At 33.7% G+C, this 6,490-nt stretch overlaps 1 pseudogene; it reads left to right on the top strand.

The window, feature by feature from the left end:
- The first annotated feature begins 1,422 nt into the window (after window positions 1-1,422).
- On the top strand, window positions 1,423-3,858 carry LOC144251751 (Golgi apparatus membrane protein TVP23 homolog B-like; annotated as a pseudogene).
- The last annotated feature ends 2,632 nt before the right edge of the window (window positions 3,859-6,490 follow it).

The following is a 6,490-nucleotide window of genomic DNA, read 5'->3' as shown; positions in this document are numbered from 1 at the left end:
TCATATGTTTTAGAGTCTCCTCTGAGAATATTATAGTTGTCAAAAGAGTTAGTCAGTAATATATGTCAGAGACCTCAGTGAAGACAGTGCCTTTTTAAATAGTTTCATGTGTTTAGTTAGAGCTCTGAATAAAAATATTATTGTGTTTCAGAGGCCTCAATGTGTTTTTTCCTTATTTGTCATAGGCTCTCATGGATATTTTATGACTGACACAGGCCTCAGTAATGATATTGAGCATGTTAGAAACCTCTGTGAGGACATTATATGTCAGAGTCCTCATTGATTATATGTGTAGAGGACTCATTGAAAATATTATAGGTGTCAAAGAACTTAGTTTTTATGTGAGTTTTAGAGAACTTATTGAGAATATTTTTATGTGACATAGGCTTCCACAAGGATTTCATATATGTGTCAAATGCCTCAATGAAGATATCATATTTTTTCTAGTTCTCTGTGAGGATATCTTATGAGTTTGAAGGTTTGACATGCTATTTTCTAGGGGTCTCAATGTGTATGTGATATCAGCCAGTGGTATCATTAATGATATTATATTATCATATTATCACTCATATTATTTCAGTGCGTACTATATATGTTAGAGTCTTCATAAGAATATTATATTGTACTTAAAGCCTCAGTGAAATGTTTTATAAGTGTAAAAGGCCTAATTGAGGGTATTATACTATTCTTTCCTGTTAAAAGAAAACAGGAAACAATAGAAAGAACTCCCAGTGGAAAGAATGGTCAAAGCTATTCCCAAAGGCTTCAAGCAGGAATGAAGTAAGCAACAAAGCACTATAGAGTTGGATAACAAACAAAATCTTGGAGTAAATATCCAGATGCTCATTTATTTACAAGTAAATGACTAAACAGATAAACAAAAGAGGCTAAATAAAAACCTCTTATGCAGAATTTCAAGTAATTGAGGTGGACATTTGGCCCTCAAGGCGTTAGGCCTAACTTCCCACTCCTTAAGAGGGGGCTCTGCATAGTGACTTACTCCAAAACAATATATATAATGTGTACATGTAGAGAAACATAACTTCACAGTGAGAAATCTGGCAAACACTACATCAGTCAGGTGAGCACCTTGAGGATATGAAATGAAGAATAGCACTTCATCTGTAATCTGCTTTCCCCAATCCATAACCTGTCTACATATGAGAAAAACATCAACTGAAAATCTAAAAAGTACCTGATAGGTACTCCTCAACTGTCAGGTCCTCCTCAAACATCAAGGGCATCAGAGAAAGGAAGGTCAGAGAAACTGTCGCTACGAAGAAAAGCCTATGGAGACAGGATGACTGTCTTGCGGAATCTTAGATGGGGTCCTGGAACTGAAAGAGGCTGTACTGAGAATTCAAAGGAAACACAGACATTAGTTAATAAGAGCATATCAGTATCTGTTTATCATGAAAAATCATGTATGAAGTTAACACATCTGAGATAGCTCACGTAAGTCATAAGAGCAAAAAAACTGGGTAGAAGTTACATAGTAGATCTCTGCATTTTCTTTGCAATTTCTGTGTAAACATAAAACTACTCTAAAATAAAATCTTAAGACATGGCTATATTTTTCAAACACCTGCTCATTTAATTACTCAGAATGTCAATTACTAATAATTGACATTCTTAACTAGTTCTGCATTTTGTTAAGAGCATTTATAACAAAAATGTAAGATAATGTAAGATAAATACTTATTTTATATGTTTTATGTTAAAGTAATAATATGTTTAAACTTATTTATCATTATTTATTTTGCTATTTCTGGGTTCTGGATTTTCTCTCTAAAAATTTCAAAACTTTAGAGAAAAAAATCTACATTTTAGAGACACTATTTCAAGTCATGTTTGAACTTTTTCAAAAGAGTCATGATAAAAAATATGTTACAAGAGCAGATTGATTCATTGTGAATGAATCATTGATCCCAAGGGAGTCTTATCTTTCGTTTGTTTCTATGTATACCCTTCAACAGTAATAGCATCAAATATTTGCCACTAGGAAAAATATTTAAACAAAAAATGTAAACAGAATTTGTGACAATAACTTATGATGCTTTCTAAAAAAAGAAAAATTTAAAAGAATATCATAGTCAGTTTCCTCCATGACGTTCTTCAGAAGTGGTAAAACTAGAGAAACATCAATGGAAGCATGCATTATGAGTGATCTTAGATATTCTCGTGTTTTACGGGGAAATTATATTTTAGAAATCATAAAAATATTGGATGCCCAAACTCTTTAATGTTTTCAAATGTAGTTGAATTTCTATGTAAGTTTCTCATTGATATAGCTAGTCATAAAGCTAACAAAAACAAAGAATCTATGGGGCTGGGATGTAGCTCAGTGGTGGCATACCTTATCCAGAATTCAGGAGGCCCTGGGTTTGATCCCTAGCACCACAATATTTTTTTAAATCAGTGCCTTATTTGTGTAATCAAATAGAAAGTGAACCATCACCACTCTTAGGAAAATGTTAAGCCTGAAAACCAGTTAATAATCAAAATACTCTTACAATAGAAATAGTCTATTGTGACCAGATGTGTCATATCATAAAGTACATTCACATTATACTATCAAAATAACAGAATCAAAATACTCTTACAATAGAAATAGCCTATTGTGAGCAGATGTGTCACATCATAAAAGTATATTCACATTAAATATCCTCTCAGAACAATAAAAAAAGACTTTGATGACCATTTAGAAGGAGAAAATGGCTATAATATAGATTAGAAAATTATTAAGAAATTAGAAACATGAGGTGAGGGGCTGTGGGCATGGAGAGCGGGTGGCCTAGGCTTGGCGGGAGGAAGGGTCCCTCCTGCAGGGTTTGTGGAGTGAGCCGGGTACACAGGGGTGGTTGTGTGGTGTCCCCTCTGGCTGTCCGTCTTGAGGAAGAGCTGAGTGGGCGGGAAGGATGGAGGACCAAGGGTAGTTGTCGCGGAGGTGATCTGGGTGCTCCGAGGCCCTCATAGGGAAGGCCTCGGGAAGCTTGGAGGTGTGGAGAGGAGAAGCCCATCCTCAACCAATGCCCAGCGCTGGGCAGATCCGATGTTGGGCTGTAGAAATGCTCTGTGTGGTGGGTGGGGTGCGGGTGGTCTTTTTCCTCGGCCCACCTTGCACGTCATGCACGCAAGGAAGTGAAAGGGGTGCGGCCTCCGGGCACCTCTTCAGCTCCCTTGTGAGCTGCCCTGTAGGGGTACCCTGCAATCATGTAGGAATAGGAGACGCTGGCAGAGCCTTGCAGTCAGGACAGCAATGATGACACTGAAGATGTTTCATTGTTTGATGCAGAAGAAGAGACAACTAATAGACCAAGAAAATCTAAAATCCGACACCCAGTGGCATGATTTTTCCATTTGTTCTTCTGAGTCTCTGCCATTATAGTCTATCTTCTCTCTGAATTGCTCAGCAGCAGCTTTATTGCTTGTATGGTGACAATTATCTTGTTGTTGTCACATGACTTTTGGGCAGTGAAGAATGCCACAGGTAGAGACTGATGGTAGGCCTTGGGTGGTGGAATCATATTGATGAGGATAGAAAGAGTCATTGGGTGTTTGAGTCCAGGAAGGCATCTCCTCAGGAGAATAAAACTGTTTCAAATGTTGAATCAAGAATCTTTTGGTTAGGACTAATTGCCTGTACAGTGCTGTGAGTGATATTTGCCTTTAGTGCTTTCTTCTCCCTCAGAGTAAAATGGTTGGCATGGTTATCATGGGTGTGGTGCTACAGGGTGCCAACCTGTATGGTTACATTAGGTGTAAGTGGGCAGCTGGAAGAATTTAACTAGCATGGCTACCTGGTATCTTGAAATGCAGTTTTTAAGACAAAACACCAGAAATGAACAGACTTCTTGAATAGAGAGAAAATTATATTTTCTGTGATACTGGGGAATGGCTGAAGAGATTCTTGATTATGAATTGTTTAGAGCTCAGTCCAGTATAAAAAGGAGCATTGATTTTTGTTTGTTTGTTTTGTTTTCACTTGCAAAGTTACTATAAAAACTGTTTTTTTAAACAAAGTTTTAATTTTCTTTTTCTAGTAGTTGAGGCTGGGAAGTATGATATCATTAAGAACATTGTCAGAATTTATTTTATGGTGTACATATGTATGCATATAGTAATGTATCCGTATATCCCAAATTAATGTGTTAGTTTACATATGTTACAGAGATATTTGCATTTTGATCCATAGAATATAGGATGTTCTTAATATATCTCAAAGGTATGTGTGTTTACATACTATTTCTATAGGTTATTTTCAGAAATAAGTTGATTCCATGATTAAGAGTAAACACTTGGCTTGTGTATGAGTTAAAAAGTTAGAAAAAATGTTAATTTTAAATATATACTTCATGTTGAAATTGCTTATGTTAGACATGCACAAGTGAAAACAAATTCAGGCTGGTAGTGTTAACTAGTTTCTAAAATTTTCTTTTATTCTTATACTTAAGGCCTAACTAATAAATGGAATCTTTATAGTTTATGTTTAAGGGATACCGAGGGATTGCTGCTGTTTTATTTATTTCATAGAAAGGATAGTCATATTTTATTTTGGAACTTCCTGTAAACTCTTCAGTGATCTCTGGACTAATAAAATCTTTTAGTACTAAATGAATATTATTCTTATGTCATAGTAAAAATAATCATTTAAATACTTGGCATAATAAATGCCTAAAGACATTTTATGAATCTATTTTTTCTTGCTATAATGGCAATATTGTAAATCATACATTTGTATTAATAATTTTTCTTAAACAAGGCAATATATTTAACTGTAAACTAAACCAATCTACAAATTATTGTAGGCAGTTGTAAATTCTGTTGAGATACTGGAAACTTTGTTGGAGTCTTTTAATCAGCAGATTATATTGTGAATGTATTTGTACATTGTTAAAATATGTTTAAAGATGTTTTGTTTTAGTTGAATAAATGTGTATTGGAGTCAAAAACAAGAAATTAGAAACATGATAATGCATAAAAATTCTCTAGGCCATACTAGGCACTTTGAACTGTAATCACAGCTATTTTGGAGACTGAAGCAGGAGGATCACAAAGTTTGAAGCCAGCCTCAATACCTCAGGAACTTAGCAAAATCCCGTCTCAATATAATATTTTAAAAGGGCTGAAATTCATTGTTTGCCTAACATAGACAAGGTTATCAGCTTAATTCTCATCACCATAAATAAATTTAAAGAATAACTCCAAACCAAGCATATAATATGAGATAACTGGGGCATTTATAGAAGAGGGTGGAAACTATTATGTTGAACACCCCAAAAGGATTCAACTATATTTAATTATTTTTCAGCTCATGGTATCAACATGTCTAATCTCCACTTATATTACTTCATTAAAATATGGTAAAAAGTGTATGTACTTTTTTAATGATTTCAAAATATGAGTTATACTCAACTCTATTCTAAAAACAACCTTTGAATCACATAGAGCACCAGCATTTATATAAAATGAAATCAGGCCATTTCCTACACAAAGTAATATTTAGTAAGTACTAATATATACACACATTATTTCAAAAGAAATTAAAATTGATGAAATCAAAAGGTCACTGGTATGCTTTTGAATGATATTTTGAATATATGAGAAACACTTAATAGAGTTCTCCAAAAAGAACTTCTGACAATATATAAAGCATTCTTATTAGAAGGTCAATTCCCTTGCTTGCAAGGAGTAAGAGAAACTAACTACATGATGAATGTAAGACTTTAATAATAAGATATTCAAATATGCTTTCTAAATTTGAAAAAGTAGAAAATGTCTGTTTAAAAAAGTCTATTTTTGGTAAATGTATCTGTTTTTTTTTAAAGAATCTATTGACTTTTATCTTACACACTGTAATTATTTCAGTGGTTTTAAGCTGGAATATCATGTAATATCAATAGGTGGAATTTTAAAATATCACCATCCTCTTTCTTTCTATAAAATTGATTAGCAAATTTTCTTAGAATAATTTCAACCCAATTTGGAAAAGATCTGTGTGTGTGTGTGTGTGTGTGTGTGTGTGTGTGTGTGTAAATACATAATATTTTAAACAATTCTCCTGACCCTTGGGTCCTGTGAAAGACATATTGTCTGTGTGTGGTGCTGAAATGGAACCCAGGGACTCTCACATGTTAAGCAAGTTCTCTGCCACCAAGTTACACACACTGTCCCAAAGATATTAATAAGAAAAAGATAATTAAAACTTTTTGAGGTAATGAGAACTGTCAAACAAGATAATTCAATCAAAACAAGGTAAACTAAAAAGTATATTTAAAAATATTGTTGATAAAAATAGCAGAAGTTCAAAGTTAGAGAAGAAATTAAAAATCAAACTGCAGAAACCTACTAGATAAAATTGGAAACCTAGAGGGAATGGGTAATTTCCTAGTTAAAAAAAACACATTAATAAAAGATTAAAATAAGAAAACTATGAATGATCAATCAGCTTAAAAAGTTTAAAATGATGCTTACAGATCTCCCATTGGGA

The sequence above is a fragment of the Urocitellus parryii genome, unplaced genomic scaffold, assembly GCF_045843805.1.
Source record: "Urocitellus parryii isolate mUroPar1 unplaced genomic scaffold, mUroPar1.hap1 Scaffold_192, whole genome shotgun sequence".
In the NCBI taxonomy this organism is placed as follows: domain Eukaryota; kingdom Metazoa; phylum Chordata; class Mammalia; order Rodentia; family Sciuridae; genus Urocitellus; species Urocitellus parryii.
Note: the sequence above shows the minus strand (reverse complement) of the source record. Positions and strands in the feature narration are given on the sequence as shown.